The sequence below is a fragment of the Ornithorhynchus anatinus genome, chromosome 4 (genome assembly GCF_004115215.2).
Source record: "Ornithorhynchus anatinus isolate Pmale09 chromosome 4, mOrnAna1.pri.v4, whole genome shotgun sequence".
NCBI classification, from domain to species: Eukaryota; Metazoa; Chordata; class Mammalia; order Monotremata; family Ornithorhynchidae; genus Ornithorhynchus; species Ornithorhynchus anatinus.
The window spans coordinates 25,550,417-25,577,192 of NC_041731.1; the positions used below are offsets into that span (position 1 = coordinate 25,550,417).

General features: G+C 49.2%; 1 long non-coding RNA gene across 3 annotated transcripts; it reads right to left on the bottom strand.

Annotated features, from left to right (window-relative positions):
• Positions 1 to 208: 208 nt before the first annotated feature.
• Positions 209 to 26,705, bottom strand: LOC114811314. 3 transcript variants are annotated; one of them, XR_003758993.2, is made up of 4 exons: positions 26,612 to 26,705; positions 12,733 to 12,844; positions 12,387 to 12,490; positions 209 to 710 (listed from the first exon to the last, which is right to left on the bottom strand). It is a non-coding gene; the product is annotated as an uncharacterized LOC114811314 (long non-coding RNA). The 3 variants fall into 3 exon arrangements; XR_003758992.2 differs by having other exon boundaries at positions 12,642 to 12,844; XR_005659983.1 differs by lacking the exons at positions 209 to 710; positions 12,387 to 12,490; positions 12,733 to 12,844 and adding exons at positions 22,478 to 23,343; positions 23,682 to 23,779; positions 24,145 to 24,214.
• Between the last annotated feature and the right edge of the window lie 71 nt (positions 26,706 to 26,776).

The following is a 26,776-nucleotide window of genomic DNA, read 5'->3' on the forward strand; positions in this document are numbered from 1 at the left end:
GTTGTACTGTATTTACCCAAGCGCTTAGTACAATGCTCTGCACAAAGTAAGGGCTAAATAAATATGCCTGAAGGAATGAATGAATAAAAGCAAAGGCCTGAGCCCCTACCGAGAGGCTGGATGTGTTTCGAGCACCCTCTTGGGCCGGTCCGTGTCCGGTTCGGCTGCCCAGACTAAGGTCCCTGGGTCAGCAGGATGACGCCAGATTCCTCACCCCCTCTGAGGGGACCCCGTATCTGCAGTTCCCCCGGGCCCAGGTTTACCCTGGCACTTCCTCAGTGGTGTGGGGCATGTATCTCAGGACGGGGGGAAATGATGGTCTCGCTTCTTGTCTCCATGTCAGTCAAAAGTTATTTAATTTCTTTTCTAGAAGTCTAAAAACATACAAAAGAGGGTTCAGTTTAATGCTGGAAACGAGAAGACAGAATCAACCCGACCCAAAGGAAACCATGTCTTCCTTTCCCTCCTCGTTCTTCCCCCCTTCAACCTGACCCCTCTTGATGATTTGGAGCAAATTGATCCCTGCCTAGATTAACACAGGCTCAGCGAATGTCCCAAAATGCACATCCTTGCGGCACATAAAACCACAGATTGTTCACCCCCAGATCAGTGCTGGATCCCAGGAATAAATATCTCTTGGGAGCTCACAAGGACTGTTCCTGTCATCACTCCCACATGGCCTTTCTTCCCAAGACCCGCATGGTGATCTTCTGTAAAAAGAAAGAGAAGAAGAGAGATTAGTCCTGCTTTGCTGAGTCTAACCCCATGCACCCATGCCTACTCTTGGCGCCCTTGAAAAAAAATAAAAGAAAAAAAAAGAGGTGGCATCTGTTGTTAGGAGCTTACTATGTGCCAGGCACCAGATTAGATGCTGGGGTAGATCCAAGTGAATTGAGTTGGACACAGTCCTACTTGGGGTTCACAGTCTTCATCCCCCTTTGACAGATGAAGGAACTGAGGTACAGAGAAGTTAAGAGACTCATCTGAGGTCACCCGGCAGACAAACTGCGGAGCCGGGATGAGAAGCCAAGTGCTTCTGACTCCCAGGCCCGGGCTCCATCCACTAGGCCCTGCTGCTTCCCTTCCCCACTGCTACACAGGTCAACTCCTTCCCAAGTCCCTTTGTCTACCACAGCTGCCAGGGCATGGGGAAGGGTTTCTTCCTGCTTTAGGGCAGCAGGAGGCTCACTGCTGAGCCCAGGAGAGGGGGCTGCTGAAGCACGGTTCGAGGCAGACATGAGCTAAGAGTGCAAAGGGAAGGGGATCCAAAAAAAAAAAATCCGTTCCCAAGACATCAAGAGGAATCTTTGGTATTCAAAACTCCCCTGGGCATCTCCATTCACTTCAAAGCCTTATTGAAGGCTCATCTCCTCCAAAAGGCCTTCCCTGATTAAGCCCTCTTTTACTCTTCTCCCGCTCCCTTCTGACTCATCCTGACTTGCTTGCTCCCTTTGTTCTCTCCCTCTACCAACCTCACAGCACTTATGTGCACACCTCTAATTTTATGTACTGATATTAATGTCTGCTTCCCGCACTCTAGACTCTCAGCTCATTGTGGGCTGGAAATATGTACATTTATTGTTGTACTGTACAATCCCAAGTGCTTAGTACAGCGATCTGCACACAGTAAGCACTCGGTTAATATGAGTGAATGAATGAATTTCCATTCCCTTTGAAGTGTCTGCTCACAGCTAATCAATGAACCCGAGGGTTGACCGATTCTGCCTCTTGCCAAATGCGTGAGAAATTGTGGACACACTCCTTTACCTTCGAGGAGCTTAAGGTCAAACTTGGGAGGAGCACTGTATTAGTATTAGTAGATTAGTAGTGCATTAGTAACCACGATCCCTGCCTTCCAAGAGCTTACAAGTCTACTATGGGCAGAGCACTGTACCAAGGACTTTGGAGAGCACATCAGAATTAGTAAACAAGAGCCTTGCCTTCAAGAAGCTGAAGTCAGCTGTGTGCAGAGGGCTATGCTACACACTGGAGAGAGTGCAATAGAATAGCGTTGGAAGGCACCATCCCTGCCAGAACTTAGAGTCTAGACAGGGAGACGCTCACCATGTCTGGAGCACCGTGGTAGATGCCAATAGGCAGACCACTGAACTAGGCATCTAACATGTTGCATGAGAAGCAGTGTGGTTTAATGGAAAGAGCATGGGCTTGGGAGTCAGAGGATGTGGGTTCTAATCCCGGTTTTGCCACTTATCAGTTGGGTGACTTTGGGCAAGTCACTTAACTTCTCAGTTACCTCATCTGTAAAATAGGGATTAAGTCTCTGAGAATTTACAACCAACCTGTTGACCTTCTGTCGACCTTCTACAGTGCTTGGCCCCTAGTAGACCTTAACAAATACCATTATTATTATGTGCAGAATATTGTGCTACAAAGCTATGTATAGAGACCTCTAATGGGTGACTACTGCTTGCAGAGCACTATACTGGGCACTTACCAGCTGCAGAGTGCTGGAATGGATGCCTCCCAGTGTAGTGGTCTCTAATCCCAAGATCCTACTAGAGATGCAGCACTGCACTGGCTGCTTACTGGAACCCTCAGACTCCTTCTGTCCTCAATGAGAAAACCATTTTGATCAGAAGCAGTGTGGCCTTGGGTATAGAGCCCAGGCCTGGGAGCCAGAAGGACCGGGATACTGATCCTGGGTTCTGCAACTCGTCTGATGTGTGACCCTGGGCAAGTCACTCCACTTCTCTAGCTTCAGGTAGCTCCTCTGGAAAATTAAGACCATGAGACCCATGTGAGACATGGACCTTGTCTGACCTGATTAACTTGTATCTACCCCAGCACTGAGAACAGAGCCTGGCAGACAGTAAGTGCTTAACAGATACCATTTTGTAAAAGTACCATTAGAACAATAGGCCGGGTGATTACTGTCAACTGAAAAAGAAGTCTAAAATGCAGTATTTCAATTCATTTCTGTCACTCATTCATTCCATTATATTTACTGAGTGCTTACTGTATGCAGAGCACTGTACTAAGTGCTTGGGAAGTACAATTTAGCAATGAAGAGAGACAATTCCTGGCCACAGCTGGCCTACGGAGGGAGGGTACAGGGACAACTAATAACTGGGAGAAGCAAGAGAGGCAGTTGGGTTAGAAAATCTGTCATTCAATTCAGTGGCCCTTATTGAGCACTTACTTTATGCAGAGCACCTTACTAAACACTTGGGAGAGTACAATGTAACAAGAGACACATTCCCTGCCTACAAGGAATTCACCGTCTTTAGGGGGAAATCCATGAGACTTATCAGGCCCGAGTCTAGTTTCCATTATCGCGTCTTTCCTCCTAGATAATCCAGCCATAATTTTCATCCCTCAGGTGCACAACCAACCATTTGTCTTTTGTCTGGTTCTCTCACTCATAAATGAGCAGTGAGGCCTAGTGGAAAGGACACGGGCCTGGCAGTTAGAGGACCTAGGTTCTAATCCAAATAGTACAATGCTCTGCATATTGTAAGCGCTCAATCAATAGGACTGACTGATGGATTCTGGCTGCATCACTTACCTGCTGTGGGATCTTGACAAGTAAGTCACCTGACTGGTCTGTGCCTCAGTTTTCTCATCTTTCAAATGGGGAGTCAATACCTGTTCTCTCTCCTTCTTCGACTGTGAGCCCTGAAAAGGACCTGATTAACTTGCATCTTGCATCCACTGCTTAGTACAGAGGTCTCAACTGTAAAATGGGGATTAAGACTGTGAGCCCCATGTGGGACATGGACTATGTCCAAACTGATTAACCTGTATTTGCCCCAGTGCTTAGTATAGTGCCCGGCACATAGTGAGTACTTAACAATGACTTAAAAATAATTAAACAGTGCTTGGCATTTAGTAAGGGCTTAAATACCTGATTATTATTATTATTATTATTATGAAGGAAAATTGTGAACTCTAGGCTAGTCTACATCAAATCGGGGTAAACCGGATCAAATGATCTACATGGCTATTAGATTGTCAGCTCGATCGAGGCCAAGGAACCCTCAGCAAATGCTCTGCACCCACTAGGCAACCAGCACAGCACATTACATCCGGAGATACCCGTAAGAGTGCTCCACATCCACTGAGTACACTGACATCCGACTCTCCCCTCTCCTTCATTGATTCTTTCCTCTCCTGACTGAGCACGGACCAACTTAACTATCCTCCAGTGACCCAACATGGACGATCCCACACCCCTGACTCCCTCCGTCACCCAGCATGGGCCTCTGCACAACCTCAACTCTTGCCTTTCCATCGCTGACCCTCCCCCTCTCCATCACTGACTCTCTTCTCAGTGACCCAGCACAGGCCATCCGACACCTCTGACTCTCCTCTCTCCATCCTAGTCTCTTCCCCAGGAGATCCAGACCAGACCATCAGGGACTTTTACATCTCCTTTCCTTCCCTGACTTCTCCTTTAGAGGCCCAACACAGATTCCCCCGGCAAACACCCCTGACTCTCCCCTCTCCGACTCCGACTTGACCAGCCCGGCACGGACCATCCGACACCTCTAAATCACTCCTGGACCAACCCATCCTGTTCTCCGACTCCCTTCTGCATCGTCCTGACTTGCTCCCTTTACTCACCGTCCCTCAGCTCTTAGGTTTATCTGTAATTTATGTATTTATATTAATGTCTATCTCCCCTTCTAGACTCTAAGTCTGTTGTGGGCAGGGAATGTCTCTAATGATTATTATATTGTACTCTTCCAAATGCTTAGTACAGTGCTCCACACACAGTAAGTGCTCAATAAATACGAATGATGGACTGTCTGGCTGACAGGAAACAATTCTGCTCTGCCCAGAGTCTTTCCCCAGAAGCAGGTGATCCGTGAATGAGACCACATCCCCTCATCATTGTTACTGGGGGACATGTGATACGACCCACAAATCCAATCCACCTAGGCCCTCTGCACTGGCTCTGAGCTCCACAATGCAGTTGCCTCATCATAATTGTGTAGCTCATTTACAAATTGGGTACCATAATACTAAAGGGAGAAGCTTTCATTCAAGAGCGTCTGACCTGATTAGACTTCTCTCAAGCCCACTCTTTCTTTTTTTTTAAAGCACTTACTATGTGCCAGGCACCGTACTAAGCACAGGGATTGATAGAAGCTAATCAGGTTGGACACAGTCCCTGTCATTCATTCATTCAATTGTATTTATTGAGCATTTCCTGTGGACAGAGCACTGTACTAAAAGCTTGGAAAAGTACAATACAGCCATAAAGAGTGACAATTCCTGCTCACAATGAGCTCACAGTCTAGAGTGGGGAAGACAAGCATCAATATAAACAAATTAAATTACAGATATATACATAAGTGCTGAGGGGTGAGGTGGGAGGGGGAGGGGAGAGAGCAAATCAGGGTGATGCAGAAGGGAGTTGGAGATAAGGAAAAGTGAGGCTGAGTCTGGGAAGACCTCTTAAAGAGATGTGCCTTCAGTAAGGCTCTGAAAGGGAGCAAGTCATTTTCTGGCAGATTGGAGGAGGAAGGGCGTTCCAGGCCAGAAGTAGGACGTGGGCCAGAAGTCGGCAGCGAGACAGGAGAGATGGAGGCACAGTGAGAAGGTTAGGACCAGAGGAGTGAAGTGTGCGGCCTGAGTTGTAGAAGGAGAGAAGGGAGGTGAGGTAGGAGGGATCCAGGTCATGGAGTGCCTTAAAGCCAACAGTGAGGAGTTTTTGTTTGCTACCAAAGTGGACAGGCAACCACTGGAGATTTTTAAGGAGGGGGGTGACATGTCCTGAATGTTTCTGTAGAAAGATGATCCGGGCAGCAGAGTGAAGTGTGAACTGGAGTGGGGAGAGGCAGGAGGTTGGGAGGTCAACAAGGAGTCTGATGCAGTCATCTAATCAGGAGAGGATGAGCGATTGTATTATGTGGTAGCAGTTTGGATGGAGAGAAAGGGTAGTTTTTAACGATGTTGCGAAGGTGGGGCCGACAGGACTTGGTGAAGGATTTAGTATGTGGGTTGAATTAGAGAGTAGAGTTAAGGATGATGCCAAAGTGACAAGTTTGTGAGACGGGAAGGATGGTGGCGCCATCTACAGTGACAGGGAAGTCTGGGAGGGGACAGCGTTCAGGTGGGAAGATAAGGAGCTCTGTTTTGGATATTTTAAGTTTGCGGTGACAGGAGGACATCCAAGCAGAGACGTCTTGAAGGCAGGAGGAGATGTGAGCCTGGAGAGAGGGAGAGAGATTAGGGGAGGAAAAGTAGATTTGGGTATCATCTGCAAAGAGATGGTAGTTGAAGCCATGGGAGCGAATGAGCTCTCCAAGGGAATGAGTGTAGATGGAGAACAGAAGGGGTTGGAGAACTGAACCTTGAGGGACCCCCACAGTTATGGGATGGTAGGCAGAGGAGGAGCCCACCAAGGAGATTGAGAATGAATGGCCAGAGAGATAAGAGAGGTACAGGAGGTACCAGGTGGTATTGGGAGATAGATATATACACATATATATATAGGATACAGGAAGTATCAGGAGAGGTACAGAATCAGTGAAGCCAAGGTTGGATAATATATCCGGGAGAAGGGGGTGGTCCACAGGGTCAAAGGCAGCTGAGAAGCCGAGGAGGATAAGGATGGAGGAGGAGCCCTTGGATTTGGCAAGAAGGGGATCGCTGGTGACTTTTGAGAGGGCGGTTTCAGTGGAGTCAAGGGGACAGAAGCCAGATTGGAAGGGATCCAAAGAGGGAATTGGAGGACAGGAATTTGAGACAGTGTCTGTAGATGACTCCCACAGGCAGTTTAGAAAGGAATGGCAGGAGGTGAGACCTGGAGGGAGCTGTGAGGTCAAGGGACTGTCCCACGTGCGACTCTCACAGTCTTCACCCCCATTTTACAGATGGGGGTAACTGAGGCATAGAGAAGTCAAGTGAGTCGCCCGAGATCAAAGAGGAGGCACAGAGTAGAGTGAGATTAAAAATCAGGTCCTTCTGACTCCCAGGCCACTGGGCCGTGCGACTTCTGTGCTCAGAACAGTGTTTGAACCAGAGGTGCTTAACAAGCCCTATAAAAAGAAAACTGAGGCTCGCATTTAGAGATCAAAGGGGGAGATCATTCAGTCTCTTTGCACGCTGTCACCAAGAACTGTTACTATTATTCTTATTATAATTATCTGTACCGAATCCACTGGGGGAGAGAGTCAGGAATGGGGAGAATCAGGAGTCGGATGGCCCACACCTCTCAGCGAGGATGACACTGTCAGAGTCTGAGCCCCGGCCCGGCTGGATGACTCAACGCCCCTACTTCCCCAGTGGGCGCGGTAGAGGCCGTGGCCATCAGAGTCCGGGACCTTTCACCTTTTCCGCCAGGTGTTCTCAACTTGCCCTCTGGAAGTTGGGCACGAGGCCTGCTGCTGGGTTCATCGCAATGAGGCTGAAAACTCCAGGAGGGCAGAGACCGGGTGGTGCGACCTGATGACCTTTCATCAGTGCTTAATACAGTGCTTGGCCTCGTGGTTAGAGCATGGGCCTGAAAGCCAGAAGGACCTGAGTTCTAATCCCGGCTCCGGCATTTCTCTGCTGGTCATCCCTAGGTGAGTCACTTTACTTCTCTGGGCCTCAGTTTCCTCATCTGGAAAATGCGGATCAAACCGAAACTCCTTACAATCGGCTTTAATGCTCTCAATCGACTCGCCCTCTCTTACCTCGCCTCAGCGATTTCCTACTACAACCCGGTCTGCACACTTTGCTCCTCTCGTGCTACCTTGCTCACTGCCTCAATCTCATCTATCTCGCCGCCGACCCCCTTCCCTACATCCTCCCTCCGGCCTGGAATTCCTTCTCCCTCCATCTACACTGGACCGCTCCTCTCCCCACCTCCCAGGTCATGTCTCCTCCAAAAGGCCTTCCCCAATTAAGCCCTTTTTTCCCCAGCTCGCTCTCCCTTCTGCCTCATCTCTGCACTTGGACCTGTGACCTTTGATCAGTCTAGGAAGAATGTGTTCCCAAGATCCTACCTGAAGGTGAAATAGGACCAATGGCTGGTGGCGGGGGAGGGGAAATTGGGCTGGAATTTGGTTGAGGGAGGGGGGATGGGGGAGAATCGAGGGGAGGAAATAGGGCCAGCGTCTGGTGTGGTCCGGGATTAGGAGCCCATTACTATGAATAATAATTATGATTATTATTAGGATGGTTGTTAAGCGCTTATTATGTGCCAGGCACTGTACTAAGCACTGGGTTGGATACAAGCCAAGAGGGTTGGACACAGTCCCTGTCCCTCATAGGCCTCACAGTCTTAATTCCTGTTTTATAGATGAGGGAACAAAGGCACAGGGAAGTCAAGTGATTTGCCCAAGTCCACACTGCAGACAAGTGACAGAGCTGGGATGAGAACTCATGACCTTCTCACTCTCAGGCTGGTGCTCTATCCACCCCATCCAGCCAAACTCCCATCTGTTCAGGTAGGGTAAGTGCTTGGATCTGTGGGGCAGCAGTTGCGATGAAGAGGAAAGGGAAAGGGAAGATTGTAGAAACGTGAACGTAAAACCTCCAGGATTTGGTGACAGGTTGAACATGCAGGGTGAATAAAGGATGGGCCGAGGATAATGCCAGGGTTACAGGCGTGAGGGGCAGGGAGGATGGTGGCATTGTCTACAAGGATGGGAAACAATGTGGAAGAGGAATGTTGGGGTGGAAATAAGGAACATTTGGGTGGGAATACGAGGAGTTCTATTTTGGGCCTGGTTAGTTTGAGGCTGCGGCGGGACTTGCGAGTAGAGACGTCATTCATTCGATTGTTCAATTCTATTTATTGAGCCCTGACTGTGTACAAAGCACTGTACTAAGCGCTTGGGAGAGTGCAATACAAGAACCAACGGACACATTCCTTACTCACAGCCTCGAGGACAAGCTCACGGGAAGGCAGGTGGAGACGTGAAGCAACATGGCCTAGTGGATAGAGCACAGGCCTGGGAGTCAGAAGGACATGAGTTGCAATCCCAGTTCTGCCAATCATCTGCTGTGTGACCTTGGGCAAGTCACTTCACTTCTCTGGGACTCAGTGACCTCATCTGTAAAATGGGGATTAAGACAAGGAGCCTCAGTAGGAGAGGGAATCTGCCCAACCTGATTAGCTTGTTTCTACCTCAAGGCTTAGTACGGTGCCTGGCACATAGTAAGCACTTAAAAAATACCATTAGGAAAAAAGAAAGAGAGAGAGAGAGAGAGGTCCAGGCTGGAGAGGTAAATTTGGGAATCATTCACCTAGAGATGGCAGTTAAAAGCCTGAATTAGTGGATCGACCACGGGCCCGTGAGTCTGAAGGACCTGTGTTCTAATTCGGGCTCCACCACATGTCTGCTGCTAGGTTAAGAATGAGAATAATCACAATAATGATATCTGGGAAGTCCTTACAATGTGCCAGGCACTGTACTAAGTGCTGGGGTGGATCCAAGGAAATCCAGTTGGACACAGTCCAAGTCCCACACGGGACTCACATTCGTCATCCCCATTTTACAGATGAGGTCACTGAAGCACAGAGAAGTGAGGTGGCTTGCCCAAGGCCACACACCCCACAGAGGGTGGAGCCGGGATTAGAACGCATGACCTTCTGACTCCCAGGCCCATGCTCTAGCCTCTACACCATGTCACTTAACTTCTGTGCCTCAGTGACCTCATGTGTAAAATGGGGATGAAGAGTAGGGGCCCCACATGAGACAGGGACTTGAATCAACCCCGGCACTTAGAATAGTGCTTGGCACATATTAGAAGCCCTAACAAGTGCCATAATTATTATTAAGGTTCCCCTCAGTTCTCACCTGGGAATTATTTCCCAGGGCTTGGCACAGTGCTCTCTCTGCACACCGGAGACGCTTAATAGTCCTCCTCCTACCGCTCCTCTTCTTCTTTCATCTCCCCCTTCTCCTCCTCCCAATCTCCCTGCATCTCCTCCTCCTTCTCCTCTTCCTTCGCTTCCTGGAAGGACCAAGGGAGTGTAGATGGCATCGTGCAAGGTGCCAACACTATCATCAACTCCTGCACGAGTTCTCAGGTTCAAAGTCGCAGGGCCAAGGGTCACCCGCCATCTTCAACAGGAGGTGATGTCTTCATAATTTTCGACTTGTTTCCTCAACTCTCCCACCCATTAAGCTAAATTGAATGAGGGTAAATGAGAGAAACCGTCTTCTACTTCTCTTGGAATAACAGTTGTCATTACTAATAACTGGAGTAGCTGTTAAGGCCTTACTCTGTGCCAAAGACTGAGAAGCAGCATGGCCTCGTGGAAAAACACAGACCTTTGAGGCAGAAGGACCTGGGTTTGCCACCTGTCTGCTGGGTGACGCTGGACAACACACTTCACTTCTCTTTACTTAACTTGGTTTGGAAGATGGAGATGAAGACTGTGCGCCCCACGTGGTACGGGGAGTGTGTCTAATCTGATTAGCTCGTATCAATCCCAGTGCTTAGAAGAGTGCTCGTATCAATCCCAGTGCTTGAGTGCATAACCAATGCCATCTCTCCCACCCACTAAGATCACTTTTAAATGGGGGAAACAATCTTATACTTCTCTTGTAGGAATTATAATAATACTTGGAATAATTAAGAATTGTGGTGTTTGTTAAGCACATACTATGCACCAAGTACTGAGAAGCAATGTGACCTAGTGGAAAGAGCACGGGCCCAGGCGCCCCAAGGACCTGGATTCTAATCCAGGTTCCGCCACTAGTCTGTTGCGTGACCTGGGGTAAGCCACTTTACCTCTCCGGGACTCAGTTCCTTCATCTAGAAAACGGGGATTAAAACCGTGAGCCCCACGTGGGTCAGAGACTGTGTCCAACCCAATTAGCTGGAATCTAGCCCGGCACTTAGAACAGTGCCTGGGCTTTAGGTAAGTCCTTTACAAATACCATTCAAAAAACTTTAAAAAAGACATTTCTTTTCCGGGATGCTATCGGCTCATAGTAATGGAAACAGGAAACAGAAAGTCCTCTCTCCAGACTCTCCCCTCACTGTGGATGGCACCACTGTCCTTCCCGTCTCCCAGGTCCGTAACGTTGGTGTTAATCTTGACTCCGCTTTCTTGTTCAACCCACATATTCGATCCGTCACCAAATTCTGTCAGTCCCACCTTCACAACGTCGCTAAAATCTGCCCTTTCCTCTCCATCCAAACTGCTACCACGGTCATACAATCACTCATCCTAACCAGCCTAAATTACTGCATCAGCCTCCTTGCTGACCTTCCCCACCTCCTGCCTCTCCCCACTCCAGTCCACACTTGGCTCTGCTGCCTAGAACATCTTTCTACAGAAACCATCAGGACATGTCAACCCCCTCATGTCAAATACCTCAGCATTGTGCTCATTTGCTCATTTGTATATATTTCTATTACCTTATTTATTTTGTTAATGAGGTGAACACCCCCTTGATTCTATTTATTGCTATTGTTTTTGTCTGTCTCCCCCAATTAGACTGTAAGCCCGTCAATGGGCAGGGATTGTCTCTATCTGTTGCCAAATTCCAAGCGCTTAGTACAAGCAATTGGATTCCAAGTGCTTGAATTCCAAGCACTTAGTACAAAGCTCTGCACATAGTAAGCGCTCAATAAATACTATTGAATGAATATCTCTAATGATTGCCTATCCATCTCCGTATCAAGCAATACCTCCTCACCAGTGGTGTTAAAGCACTCCGTCACCTTGCCCCCTCCTACCTCACCCTGCTTCTCTCTTACAACCCAGCCTGAACACTTCACTCCTCTGTTGCTAACCTTCTCACTGTGCCTCCATCACACCTGCCTCACCGATGATCCCTGGCCCATGTCCTACCTCTGGCCTGAAATGCCCTCCCTCCTCAAAACCACCAGAAAATTACTCTCCCCCTCAACCCCTTCAAAGCCTTATTGAAGGCACATCTCCTCTAAGAGGCCTTCCTAGACTACGCCCCACGCTTCCTCTTCTACCACTCCTTCCTCTTCTACCACTTCCTTCTGTTGCCCTGACTTGCTCCCGTTAATCTTCCCCCCTCTCCCAGCTTCACAGCACTTGTAGATATTTCTGTAATTTTATTTCTATTGATGTCTGTCCATTTGTGTGGATGTCTGTCTCCCCTGTCCCTGCCCTGCTCCACCCCCACCTGACTGTGAGCTTGTTGTGGGCAGGGATTGTCACTCTTTACTGTTGTACTGCGCTTTCCCAAACACGTAGTACAGCGCTTTGCACAACATAAGCCCTCGATAAATGCAACCTACTGACCGAATGTATCAAAGTCAAGGTTCCAAGCCACAAACGAGAGGTCGGGTGGGTTTCGAGCACCCTCTTGGGCTGATCCGTGTCCGCTTGACTGCCCAGACTGAGGTCCCTGGGTCGGCAGGATAGCACCAGATTCCCCATCCTCCCCCTGGGGGGACCCCGTACCTGAAGTCCCCGGGGGCCTACCCTGGCTTACCCTGGCACTTCCTTGGTGGTGTGGGACGCGCATATCAGGATGGGGAGGAAGCGATGGTTTCTTTTCTTGTCTCCATGTCAGTCAAAAGTTGTTGAATTTCTTTTCTAAAAGTATGAAAACATACAAAAGAGGGTTCAGTTTAAGGCTGGAAAGAAGAAGATAGAATTACCATGACTAACCCGACACAAAAGAAACGACATCTTCCTTTCCCTCCTAGTACTTCCCCACTCCAACCTGACCCTCCTTGATTATTACCATCAAATTGATCCCAGCCTTGATTAACACAGGCCCAGCGAATCTCCCGAAACACACATCCATGTGGCAAACAAAATCACAGATTGTTCACCCCCAGATCAGTGCTGGATCCCAGGAATAAATATCCCTTTGGAGCCCAGATGGATTGTTCCTTGTCATCACTCCCTCAAGATTTTTCTTCCCTAGACCCGCTTGGTGATTTTCTGTGGAAAGAAAGAAAAGGAGAGAGATTAATCGCGCTTTGCTGTGTCTAAGCCCATGGACCCATGTCAACTCTTCATCCCCTTGAAAAAAAACTTACAGAAGGAAAAAGGAGAGAGATTAATCGCGCTTTGCTGTGTCTAAGCCCATGGACCCATGTCAACTCTTCATCCCCTTGAAAAAAAAACTTACAGAAGGAAAAAATAGAGATAGTACTGATTGTTAAGGGCTTATTATGTGACAGGCATTGTATTAGACACTGGGCTAGATACAAGTGAATCGGGTTGGCCACAGTTCATGTCCTATGTGGGGCTTACAGTCTTCATCCCCATTTGACAGATGAAGGAACTGAGGCACAGAGAAGTGAAGAGACTCCCCCAAGGTCACCCAGCAGACAAGCTGCAGAGCCGGGATGGGAACCCGAGTCCGTCTGACTCCCAGGCCCGGGCTCCTTCCCCTAGGCCCCGCTGCTTCCCTTCTCCACTGCAACATGGGCCGACTTGACTCCTCCCCAAATCCCTTCTCTTCTGTGTCTGCCGCAACTGCAGGGGGGGCGGGGAAGAGTTTCTTCCTTCCTTAGGGTGGCAGGAGGCTCACTGCTGAGCCCAGGGGAGGGGGCTTCTGAAACAGAGTTCTTGAGGTAGACATGAGCTCATAGTGCAGAGGGAATGAGATCCAAAAAAAAAAAAAATCGTTCCCAAGACATCCAGGGGAGTTTCTGGTGTTCAAAAACTGCCCTCTGCATCTCCATCCACTTCAAAGCCTCACTGAAGGCCCATGTCCTCCAAAAGCCCTTCCCTGACTAAACCCTCTTTTCCTCTTCTCCCGCTCCCTTCTGCCTCACTCTTACTTGCTTGCTCCCTTTCTTTTTCCTCTTTCCCAGTCCCACAGCACTTTTGGGCACAGCTGTAATTTTATTTATATTAGTGTCTGTCTCCCCCACTCCAGACTGTAAGCTCACTGTGGGCAGGAAATGTGTTCTCCCTTCTTTTTTGTAAGGTTGTTAAGCACTTTATTACGTGCCAGGGACTGATGAAACATTGAGATAAAAAAAACAAGATAATCAAGTTGGACATAGTCCCTGTCCCATATGGGACTCAAAATCTTCATCTCCACTTTACAGATGACAAGGGAAGTCAGATGATTTGCCCAAGGTCATACAGCTGACAAGTCAGGGACTGTGGCCCACCTGATTATTCCCTCTCTTCCCCGGTGCTGAGGACAGTGCTTGGCTCCTAGTAAGCATTTCAATAGCACATTGATCTATTATGATTCAATGGAGGAAAGGTTACCACCCTGTCATAGGGGAGACACAAAGGATTCAACAAGAGGAGGAGCAGAAGAGAAGAGCCAGAGATGGCCAGTGAAAAAGTGAGCCTTCCAAGTAGACTATCATATCCCACCAATCTACATACCAGTATAGACCTACATGCAGGAGTTAGGGCGACAGACTTAAATGCTAATAGAGCTATTGGGAATGCAGCAATTTAGGGTGTGGGGAATTAATCTAAAAAGGCTTCCTGAAGGAAGAGGAGGAGGAAGGGTTTCAGGAGTCTTTGAGGATGGGAGGAGATGTGGTAATGATAACAACAACAACAATCATAGTGGCATTTGTTAAAATGCTTACTGTGTGTCAAGCAATGTAATAATAACAATTATGGCATTTGTTAAGAGCTTACTATGTTCCAGGCACTGGACTAAGCGCTGATGGGGTAGATATAAGTCCCACATGAGGGATACAAGATAAGTCCCCATTTTACAGCTGAAGGAACTGAGACCCAGAGAAGTGGTTTGCCCATGATCACATAGCAGGAACAGGGAGGAGCAGGGGTTAGAAAGAACTGTGATATTAGTTATGTGCTTATTTCTATTCATGTCTGTCTCCTCCTCTAGGCTGTGAGCTCATTGTGGGCAGGGAATGTGTCTGTTGTTCTATTGTCCTCTCCCAAGCACTTAGTACAGTGCTCTGCACTCAGTAAGTGCTCAATAAACACCATCGAATAAGTGAATTAGAACCCACACCTTCTGACTCCCAGGCCAGGGCACTTTCCACTGGGGAACTCTGCTTCCCGATCCTCTTTAGATAGGAGGTCACAATAGAAGGCAATGGGGAGCAGTTCAGACTAATGGAAAGAGTACATGCTTAGGAGCCAGAGGAGCTGGGTTCTAATCGCAGATCTGCCACTTGCCTACTGTGTGACCTCAGCCAACTCACTTAACTTCTCTGGGCCTCATTTTCCTCATCTGCAAAATGGGGATTCAATCCCTATTCTCCTTCCCCCTTAGACTGGAAGCACCATGTGGGACAGGGACTGGGTCCAAACTGATGATCTTGGATCTATCCCAGGGCTTACTACATTACTGGGCAAATAGAACAGTTATTATCACTGGGGCAAAACACTGGTGAGCATTTGTAAGCTCCTCATGGGCAGGGAATGTGACTCCCAAATGCTTAGTACAATGCTCTGCACACAGTAATCCCCATTTCACAGAAGAGTGAAGTGTGCTGTTTAAAAAAAAACCCAAAAGAAAAAAACAGGTGGCAAGAGAAATGAGAACAGCACCTACGCTGATCAATCTCCCACACATTGGCCAAATCGGACTTCCCGGATAATAATAATTGTTAGAGTTGAGAGACACGATCCCTGCCCTCAGTGAGCTTACAGTTTTCCTCTTCTCCTGCTCTCTTCTCCCTCTCCCCCTTCACAGCCTCTCTCTTCCCCCTTCCACTTTTGCTTTTCCCTTCTTCTCCCCCTCCCTGCCTCCCTATTCCCTCCCTGTCCCCCTCTTCTCTCAGCAAGGAAAAAGCTAAGGAGCAGACATTTGGAGATGACACCTTAAGGCCAGAGAATGCATCAGTCAATCCATCAGTGGTATTTATCCAGTGCACATTAGGTGCAGAGCACTGTACTAAGTGCTTGGGAGAGTACAAGACAATAGAGTTACTACCATGCTCTGTACCTAGTAAACACTTAAACCTAGGGAGACAACTGAGAGGAAATGCTGGTGGGTTTTTCGGGCTAATTCTAAGCAATGAGGGTCCATCGTGACTCTTGTTTTGCGGTTTCAGTGTAAACAGGCCGGGAGCGCCATTGCTTCCTTCAAACGGCTGGACCCTTATGAGGTGCATGTGACATTATCCACTGGGAAAAATAAAGGACCACACATGACTTCTGGGATAAAGTTGATGCTGTTGTCTTAACCTTAATCAGTTTTCTTTCAGAAAGCTGAAAGATGGCCTGGGAGCTAAAGCAAAAGAATGTTTTCAAGGTCTACGAGCTTTAATTCGGGGGGTATGGGGGGGCGGTGCACGTGTGCTTATGACTCAAGTCAGGTGAGTTGAAAGGGAGACAGAAAAGCTGAGAAAGCAGAATGAATGGTTTCTGGTCACAGACATGGAGACTGAGCAGAAGACGGGGCAGGGAGACCCCTCAACTTGTTTTTTTTACAGTATCTGTTTAGCACTTACTATGTTCCGGGCACTGGACTAAGCACTGGGGTAGATAAAAGCTAATCAGGTTAGATATAGACCCTGTCCCACATGGGGCTCACAGTCTTAATCCTCATTTCACAGAAGAGGTAACTGAGGCACAGAAGAGTGAAGTGACTTGCCCAAGGCCATAAAACAGACAAGTGGCAGAGCTGGGATTAGAACCCTGGGCCTCTGACTTCCATGGCTGGGTTCTTTCTAATAAGCCATACTGCTTGTCTGCAACTTTTGTCTACCTCAGAGCTCAGCAGAGTGCTTAACACAAAGCAAGCGCTTAAATGTTATAAAAAGTTAGTCCAGTGCTCTGCCCAGAGTAAGGACTCAATAAAGAGCACTGATTAATTGATGGAGTAATCTGGCTTTCCGGCTGGGATCTGTTTTTGCTAGTGAACACACTGCTTGAAGGCAATTAAGAGAAAAATGGCGTGGCCTAGCACAAAGAGCCAAGACCTAACAAATACAAATAAAACAGTTAAAATTAAAAATTTTTTTAAAAAAACAAAAACAAAAACCAAGGGGCAAGAGAAATGAGAACAGCACCTACTCTGATCAATCTCCCATAGAACGGCCCAATCTGACTTTCCGGATAGTAATAATAATAACTGTGGCATTTATTAAGCACTTAGAATGTGCAAGGCACTGTATTAACTGCTGGGGTAAATACAAGATAATCTGGTTGGGCACAGTCCCCGTCCCACAGTAAGCCTACAGTCTTAATCCCCATTTTACAAATGAGGAAACAGGCACAGAGATCGATGGAGAAGGGAGAGTCGGAAGTGTTGGATGGTCCATGCTGGGTCACTGGGGGAGAGTCAGTAATGGGGAGGGATGACACAGGGAGGTTGGATGGTCACACAGCAGACAAATGGCGGAGCTGGGGTGAGGACCCAGGTCCTCTGACTCCCAGGCCTGTGCTTTTTCCACTAGGCCACATGGGTTCTCAGTAACTTCGAAAGGTTTGGGGTTACTGGTCAAGGTTTTGTCCGGACAGAAGACCGACCTTCAGTTCCCCCCACTGGCACCAACGGGGCCAAGCCCCTGGTTGAGCAGAGTCAGTCCTATTCATTGACCTCTTACTGTGTGCAGAGCTCTGTCCTAAGCACTTGGGCGAGTACAATATAACAATATAACTGACACATTCCCTGACTGCAGTGAGCTTACAGTCTAGAGGGGGAGACAGACATTAATCTACATAAATACATTACAGATATGGACATTAGTGCCGTGGGGCTGAGGGTGTGTGTGTGTGGGGGGTGGTGGCGGTTTGAATATAGGGAGCAAGGCACCGAGATAGCGAAGAAAGTTGACGAACAGGAAAAGAGGGCTTAGACAGAGAAGGCCTCTTGGAGATGTGCCTTGAATTTATTCATTCATTCAATCATATTTATCGAGCGCTTACTGTGTGCAGGGTACTGGACTAAGCACTTGGAAAGTACAGTTTGGCAACAGATAGTGACAATCCTTACCCAGCAACGGGCTCACAGTCTCGAAGGGGGAGATAGACAAGAAAACAAAACAAGTAGACCAGCATCAATACCATCAAAATAGATAAATAGAATTATAGATCTATACACATCATAAATAAATAGAATAATAAATATGTACAGATATACCAAGTGCTGTGGTGAGGGGAAGGAGGTAGAGCAGAGGGAGGAAGTAGGGGCGATGGGGAGGGGAGAAGGAGCCGAGGATAAAGTTGGGGGGGGACTCAGTCTGGGAAGGCCTCCTGGAGGAGGTGAGCTTTCAGTAGGGCTTTGAAGAAGGGAAGAGAGGTAGTTTGGCAGATGTGAGGAGGAAGGGCATTCCAGGCCAGAGGTGAGATGTGGGCCAGGGGTCGACGGCGGGACAGGCGAGAACGAGGCATGGTGAAGAAGTGAGCGGCAGAGGATCGGAGTGTGCAGGGTGGGTTGTAGATGGAGAGAAGGGAGGTGAGGTAGGAGGGGGCAAGGTGATGGAGAGCTTTGAAATCAATAGTGAAGAGTTTTTGCTTAACCAAAGGTTGATAGGCAAATCACTGGAGATTTTTGAGGAGGGGAGTGACATGCCCAGAGCATTTCTGAAGAAAGACAACCCGGGCAACAGAGTGAAGTATAGACTTAAGTGAGGAGAGCACAGGAGGATGGGAGTTCAGAAAGGAGACCGATGCAGTAATCCAGTTGGGATACGATGAATGACTGTACCAGCGAGGTAGCGGTTTGGATGGAGAGGAAAGCGTGGATCCTGGTGATATTGTGAAGGTGAAACCGGCAGGTTTTGGTAATGGATTGGGTGGGGGGAGGGGGAGAGTAATTGCCGGATATGAGATGGTAGGGGGTTCCGGGCCAGAGACAGGATGTGGGTGAGAGGTTGGTGGTGAAATAGACAAGAATCAAGGTAGAGTGAGAAAGTAAGCATTAGAGGAGCAAAGTGTGTGGGCTGGATTGGAGCATGAGAGCAGTGAGGTGAGGTAAGAGGAGGCATGGGGATGGAGGCCTTTCGAGCCACTGTTAGCTTGGGCCCTGGAGGGTCAGTCTCCATCGGCTTTCCCCGGCAGGCCGAGGGCCAACAGATGATCCTCCCCACTCCCCCACCGCTGACACGCAGCTCCTCCTTCCCATCTCCCTCCTCCTCCTCCTCCCTGGATCACCCCTCCCATCCCCACAGAACAGCTCAGCTTGAGGAACAGTGATTCTACAGGGTTCTGAAACCCCCCCCCCCCCAGATTTTCTAATAATTCCCACGCCCCCAGATCTCTTGGAAACAAGGCAAGCAGTAGCTGGGTGCAATCCTTCCTAAGAGAAACTGACAGATGGTTGTCAGTCCAGTGACAACCCTCCACCCAGCTAATGAATTGTGCCAGCTAATTTCCCATTGAAGTACATCTAGCAGGCTGCCGGGTAATTCGATTTTGCTGATTTGGATGCTCCTGCTGAAGGCAGGGGTGGGGAAACTTCAGATTTCTAAAGTTATGCAGGTCCCGACTCTGCAGAGAACAAATCACGACCATCAGGAAAAGCCCTTCGGCATCAGGTTCACGGGTGAGGATGCGTAGACTTTTCATGAATTAATCCGGGCTATTCGTGAGGAGCTCTACCGCAGGACTCCAACCTCTCACCCTTTCCTCAGGCTTTAAACTAAATAATCCATCAATTGATGGAATTCACGGAGCTCTTACTGCATGCAGAGCACTGGACTAGGCACTTGGGAAGAGTACAAATGAACAGAGTTTAAAGACCTGTTCCCGGCCCGCAACAAGCTTACAGTGTAGAGGGGCAATCTAGAGTCAATCCCTCAATGATATTTATTGAGTGCTTACTGGGGGCAGAGCACTGTAATAAGTGCTCGGGAAAGGACAACACAACAGAGTTGGAAGACATGCTTTCTGCCCACAGTGAGCTTACCCAACTGGATGTAGTGGAAAACAGGATGATTTGGAAATTCTCTTCTCTGAGAAGGCTCTTATATCCTACCATTCTGAATGCTCCTTATTTTAAAATGGTATCGGTTAAACCCTTTCCTCTGTGACAGGCACTGTTCTAAGTCCCGGGGCACATACAAGCTGATCAGATTGGACATAGTCCATGTCACACTCTTTAAAACTCGTTTAAAACTCATTGAGGGAAGGGTAGATGCATCTGGATTAACTCATATCTACCACAGCATTTAGTTCTGTGGTCGTAATGGTATTTCCTTTCCTGCCTTAACTCTGTCCTCTCCTCCGCCAGGCAAAACTACTTTTCCTCCCTCTTTGACACCCATGCCCATCACCCCTGCCTATTGTTCTGGACCTTTAATTCTCTCATCAGGGCCCCTGTTCCTCCCCCTTCCCCAAACCTCACCCCCAACGATCTGGCCACCTACTTCATCACGAAAATTAACACAATCAGGTCTGAGCTCCCCAAAGTCACCCCTCCCCAACCCTCTCCCCTACTTTCCCATCTTTCCCTGCAGTATCCTCAGAGGAGATCTCCTCCCTCCTCGCAAGTGCCACCCCCTCCACCTGTGCTTCAGATTCCTGCTCACCTTATAAAAACAATCACCCCTTCCCTCCTCCCCTCCTCAATTTCTATCTTTAACGACTCACTCTCCAATGGCTTCTTTCCCTCTGCCTTCAAACATGCCCATGTCTCCCCCATACTAAAAAAAAACCTCTCTCGACCCCACTTCCCCTTCCAGTTATTGCCCTAACTCCCTACTACCCTTCCTTTCCAAGCTCCTAGAACGAGTCTACACTCCTTAACTCCAATTTTCTCCTGGACCTCCTCCAATCTGGCTTCTGTCCCCTCTACTCTATCGAGACTGCTCTCTCAAAGGTCACCCGTGACCTTCTTCTTGCCAAATCCAATGGCTCCTACTCTATCCTAATCCACCTTGACCTCTCAGCTGCCTTTGACACTGTAGACCATCCCCTTCTCCTCCACACCTTATCTCACCTTGGCTTCACAGACTCCAATCTCTCCTACTTCTCCTATTATCTTTCTGGCCATTCATTCTCTGTCTCCTTCACAGGCTCCTCCCCTCGCCCCATCCTCTAAATGTAGGAGTTCCTCAAGGGTTAGTTCTTGGCCCTCTTCTGTTCTCCATCTACACTCACTCCCTTGGTGAACTCATTTGCTACCATGGCTTCAAATATCATCTCTATGCAGCTAACACACAGATCTACATCTCCGCCCTTGTCCTCTCCCCCTCCCTTCAGGCTTTTATCTCCTCCTGCCTCCAGGACGTCTCTACCTGGATGTCTGCCTGCCACCTAAAACTCAATATGTCTAAAACTGAGCTCCTTATCTTCCCTCCCAAGCCTTGTCCTCTTCCTGACTTCCCTATCACTGTGGATGGCACGACCATCCTTCCCGTCTCTCAAGCCCACAACCTTGGTGTCATCCTTGACTCGGCTCTCTCATTCACCCCACACATCCAATCCATCACCAAGACCTGCCGGTCTCACCTTTATTACCAAGATCCGCCCTTTCCTCTCCACCCAAACAGCTATCTTACTGGTACAGGCTCTCGTAATATCCCAGCTGGATTATCGTGTCAGCCTTCTCTCTGATCTCCCTTCCTCTTGTCTCTCCCCGCTCCAGTCTATTCATCATTCCGCTGCCTGGCTCATCTTCCTACAGAAACGCTCTGGGCATGTCACTCCCCTTCTGAAAAACCTCCAGTGGTTGCCTATCAACCTCCACACAAAACAAAAACTTCTCACTCTAGGGTTCAAGTCTCTCCATCACCCTGCCCCCTCTTCCCTTCTCTCTACTGCCCATCTCGTAGGCTCCGCTCCTCTACTGCCCACCTCCTCACTGTCCCCTGTTCTCCCCTATCCCACCGTCGACCCCTGACCTACCTCCTCCCACTGTCCAGGAATGCCCTTCCTCCTCACCTCTGACAAACTAACTCTCTTCCCCTTTTCAAAGCCCTAGTGAGAACTCACCTCCTCTAAGAGGCCTTCCCAGACTGAGCTACCCCTTTTCCCCCTGCTCCCTTTGCTGCCTCTCTGCCCCCCCTTCACCTTCCCTCAGCTAAGCCCCCTTCCCCCCCCTTTTCCTCTGGTCCTCCCCCTCCCTTCCCCTCCCCTCAGCACTGTGCTATTTCCCCCTATTCATTTTGTTAATGAGATGTACAGCCCCTTGATTCTATTTATTGCTACTGTTTTTGTCTGTCTCCCCCATTAGACTGTAAGCCCATCAATAGGCAGGGATTGTCTCTATCTGTTGCCGAATTGTACATTCCAAGTTCTTAGTACAGTGCTCTGCATGTAGTAAGTGCTCAATAAATACTATTGAATATTGAATGTATTTGTTAAGTACTTATGTGTCTGGCACTAGTCTAAGGTAGATACAAACTAATCAGGTTGTACGCAGTCCATGTCCCACATGGGGCTCACAGTCTTTATGCCCATTTTACAGATGAGGTTACTGTAGTACAGAGAAGTGAAGTGACTACCCCAGGTCACAGAGCACACGAATAGCATAGACAGACTAGAAACCAAGTCCTTCTGAGTCCCAGGCCCCAGTTCTATCCACTAAGCCACACTGCTTAATGCTTAACATAGACCATAATAATAATAATGAGGATATGGCTGCAGCTATCACATCAGTATAAATGACTCCCAAATTCATCTCTCCTACAATCTGCCATGTGACAGAGAGAAGATTTTTCTTTCCGGATTCAGGCTTGATGCAGAATATATACATTTTATTCCATACAGATGCATTTGGGCTTTCAGAGCCCAGGTTTCCAAGGGGAGCGAGAAGGGACAAAGAGAGGAGGGGGCCAGAACATGCCACTTCTGTTGAAAGGATAGGGGGAAACCACTTTGCATCTTCCCTCTCTAGGATTTGGTGCTAGTCCTCTCCCCCCTTCATTCTGCTCATCCAGGAGGGATGGAGGACATAGGGTAGTCACACACACATACACATAGATACACACACTCTTGAGTCTTCCTGCCCCTAAACCCCGCTCCCCTAGGGGCACCCCCCTTGGGTGGGAAAGGGAGTCTGTACTCTTGAAGCCAGAGCTGGGCAGATAACTCCCAACGGCCCAGGGCGGGACGAAGTCGCACTGACTATAGAATTAAGGGCCCCAGGTCGACTTCACACCCGCTCTGGAGGTCCGTCCTTGGAGCACCTGTCCAGAACTCTAGGCCCCTGTTTCCATAACCCTCTACCCATCCAAAGAGGGGCAGTCCCTCTCACCCTGCTCTGGTCCCAGCCCTCACTCTCATGCATGAGGCACATACACACACACACACACACACACACACCTCCATCCCCTCCTGGAGTTGCAAGGAACTGGTTTGGCACCCATGATGCAGTGTTTGACCCTTGACCCACAAAGGAAATGGCATGATCTGGAAGGAGGGGATACACAGTTGCGGGCTGGGGGACGGGAGCGGGGAGCAGCCTGGTGCCAACCAATTCCCTCACAGTGGGGCCGGCGCAATCTATGAGTGTCCATGGCATCCGGTGAATAGCTGGTCAGTCGTCCACTTCCCTCGGCGCGAGGTGGTCCAGTTCGGCGCTGCGCTATGGCTTCCTGAGGATGGATGTGACCGTTGATTGGCTGATGAGGTGTGTTCTAGCCCACTTCGGGGGAGAGTGCCAGCCCAGTCCTCCACCCAGGGAGTAGGAAGCTACATGTTGAGAGGAGTCTGCCTCGGGGTCACTACTGGCTCAGCTTGGGGTGGGTCACTGCTCTACTTTGTGGACTAAAAGGATGCAGTGGATGGTGTGAGGTGTAACGGAAATAAGGACCTCTTTACTCTCTCAAGAGTAGAGTCTAGTCCTCTAGACTTAAGTGCTCAATAAAATGTTATCGATTCTTTGATTCCTCCCACTTGCCCCAAACAGAGCCCTAATAACCCCGACACTAACCGTCCTGTCTGCACCAACATGTCCGTGGAGAGGCGGGGATGGAGCAGGGGGCTGGGTCTCCCAGGATGCATCTGGGGCTCAGGCTCCTTCCTTGGCCCCTAAGGATACACTCAATCAGGTCTCAGGGCAATCTCACTCTGCCCCCCTACTTGGGTCAGGGAGTGCTGCCACCTGTGCCCAGCTCCATCTGCGCCCTCACTCTGGAGCTGGACTGTCCCCTGCAGACTCACACCCGGGGGCGGGGGAGGGGAGAGAGAGCACGCACACAAGAGAGCGAGACAGAGGCAGAGACAGGATAGAGCAGCTGCCACTCACCCACCCTGCAGAAGAGGCCCTGGCTATCACCCCACTGCAGTACACCCCAGGCAGTCGGGGTTCCCCCCCCGCAGAGTCTTAGCCCCTGCTGACCCTCTCCCCAACATCACCCCCCCCAACACACACACACAAATCCCTAGGATCTTACCTCTGAGCAGGATTGTCTGGGAGACTTCTCCAGGGGGCAGAAAGTAGATGGGCTTCTGCTTTCTCTCCTCCTGTAGCCAAGGCCCTGAATACTTACCAGTGCCAGGCTGGTTCTTCACCCCTGCCCTTCCTCCCCTCTCCCTCAGTAGAGCCTGATGGAGGCATCTGACTCCAAGTTTGGTCTGACCAGTCAGACCCCACCTCATTATGCACCTTCTTGGGCAAGTTGGGTGCAAGAGACACAGCCCCTGCCCACTGGGAGCTTACAATCTAAGACACTCATTCAGTCAATCATATTTGAGCTCTTAGAGAAAGGTGCAGAGAACGGTACTAAGCCTTTGGGAGAGTACAATAGAATAACACAGCCACTGCAGGCCCTGCCCCAATAAGCGTACCCTCTAGAGGGGGAAGGATCAGCCTCAGAACAACACGGTATAAGTGCTTCGGAAAGTTCAACATTCCATAGCACGCACGGCCCCTGCTCTCACTAAGTTTCAAAGTGAGTCGCACACAGGTGGAATGGCATATACAAGGTCGGTACGTGAAGCTGTGCACACTGAACCCAAGGTAAGCTTGAATCGGCAGTACATATAGGAAAAAACAGAGCAAATCAATACGTAAAGTGAAGGGTGGCAGTATTGCATTAAGACAGCAGTAGTGTTTATCAAATGCTATTTGACAGAGCACGGTATGAAAAGCAGGACGGGGGTGAGACGCCTCAATTGCTAAAGACACCCATTTCAATCAGTCAATGGTATTTATCCAGCCCTTACTATCCGACAGAATCCCTGCCTACAGTCTTACAGCTTACAGTCTAGAGGGGGAGACAGACATTTAACATAAATACATTTCATCCATTTAAGTCGGAGCCAAGATGAGTCGGGTAAGAAATCATCTGAAAATATTCTGCAGACTAGGTTCCAACTCGAGGAGAGATTTGCACTTTGGAACTCAGTCTCCCAGGTGCTCAGTAGGGTACTCTGCATCTACTAAATACTGAATGACTACTGCTGCTTTGGCTGCTACAACGGCGGCACTTGTGTTTGCGGGGTTCTGGCTCGGTCCGGCATATTTATTGAACGCAGAGCACTCTTAAATACTTCGTAGAGTCTAATAGAAAAGACACATTCCCTGCTCACAACCAGCTTATGGTCTACTCCACACGGGTGCAGCCACTGAGCCCCAACTCATTGCTGGGCTTCTGGGGGGAGTGGGATGGGGGGGAGGCGCGCTGTAATGGAGCCCCATGGGGGAGAAGGGGAAACATGTATCTAGGGGTACAGGTATTGGGAAGCCCCCAAGAAGTCTCCGGACGGCAAGCTGAGGTCGGCACAATCCCGCCCATGAGAGGTGCATGACGGTACCACCACCCCACCCCTCCTTCCCCATCGGCGGGTCTCGGTTCCTGCCCCTGGGGGCTCACAGTCTGACGCTCCGATACGGACGCTACTGGGACTGACCCACGGCGCTGAATCCACTGAGGATGGAGGAGGTTTCCAGTAGTTGGGGGCTGGGTGCGCACTCTCGTTATGGATGTTGGAGGGCTGGGGGGTGGGGGCACGACGGCACAAGGCTTGTGGAAGCAGCACCTAACCTCCTAACACATTCCTGGTGCAGGGTCCCATGTTGAGTTGTGCGAGGTCACTGGCCTTGGTGACTAAGGTTGAGTGGAAAATACCAGCTAACTGGGGGGCTGGCAAGAGCACAGAAGGAGGGCACCATGACAGAGACACAAACACAAACACACACAGACATACAGAAATCATGAGCATGCACCCCCATGCACCCCTCGGTTTTTGCCCCATCCCTCTCTCCCCCAACCAAGACCCTCATCTCTGGATCCAGAGCCCCAGTTATCTCCCCTGAAGACAGACCTCATAGCATCACAACCCCTCAACTTCCTCTGCTCCAGAGACACTTGCTTGGACCAACCAAGCAGACACTTTTCTTCCTGGGTCCCAGACTCATCTCCAAGTCAGGAAAAACCAAAACCTGTGTAACCCGTGGCATGCCCTGCCCCTCTAGGACAGGAGTATTGGAACCAAATCAGAGTCTGGGCCATAAACACTGTCAATACACACATCAGTGTCCAACTTCCTACCTACCCCAGCACTTTCAACAGAGCTTAACACATAGTAAGCACTTCACCAATCCCATCATCATCACCACATCAGCATTATGGACAAGTCAGTGGTATCCAAACACATTCCCCATACCACCCTCAGCTCCCTCCATAGCCCCCACATCAATAATGCAATTGACACTGACTATCCAACCCTGGCCATTCCCCCCCCATCCTGCCCTCCCATCACAAGCACACGGGCACACACCCACACAACTCCAGCTTTACACACCTCCTGGATAAATTGGTACAGTAGATATCAGTTAACCAAACACTAGATTATCAACCCAAATCAGTGATATGAATACACACACACAACACACAATCATATTTATGGACTACTTACTTTGTGTTCATCACTGGACGAGAGAAGCAGCATGGTGTAGTGGGTAGAGCACAGGCCTGGGAGTCAGAAGGCCATGCCACTTGTCTGCTGCAAGACCTTGGGCAAGTCACTTGACTGGGCCTCACCTCATTCATCTGAAAAATGGGGATTGAGAATGTGAGCCCC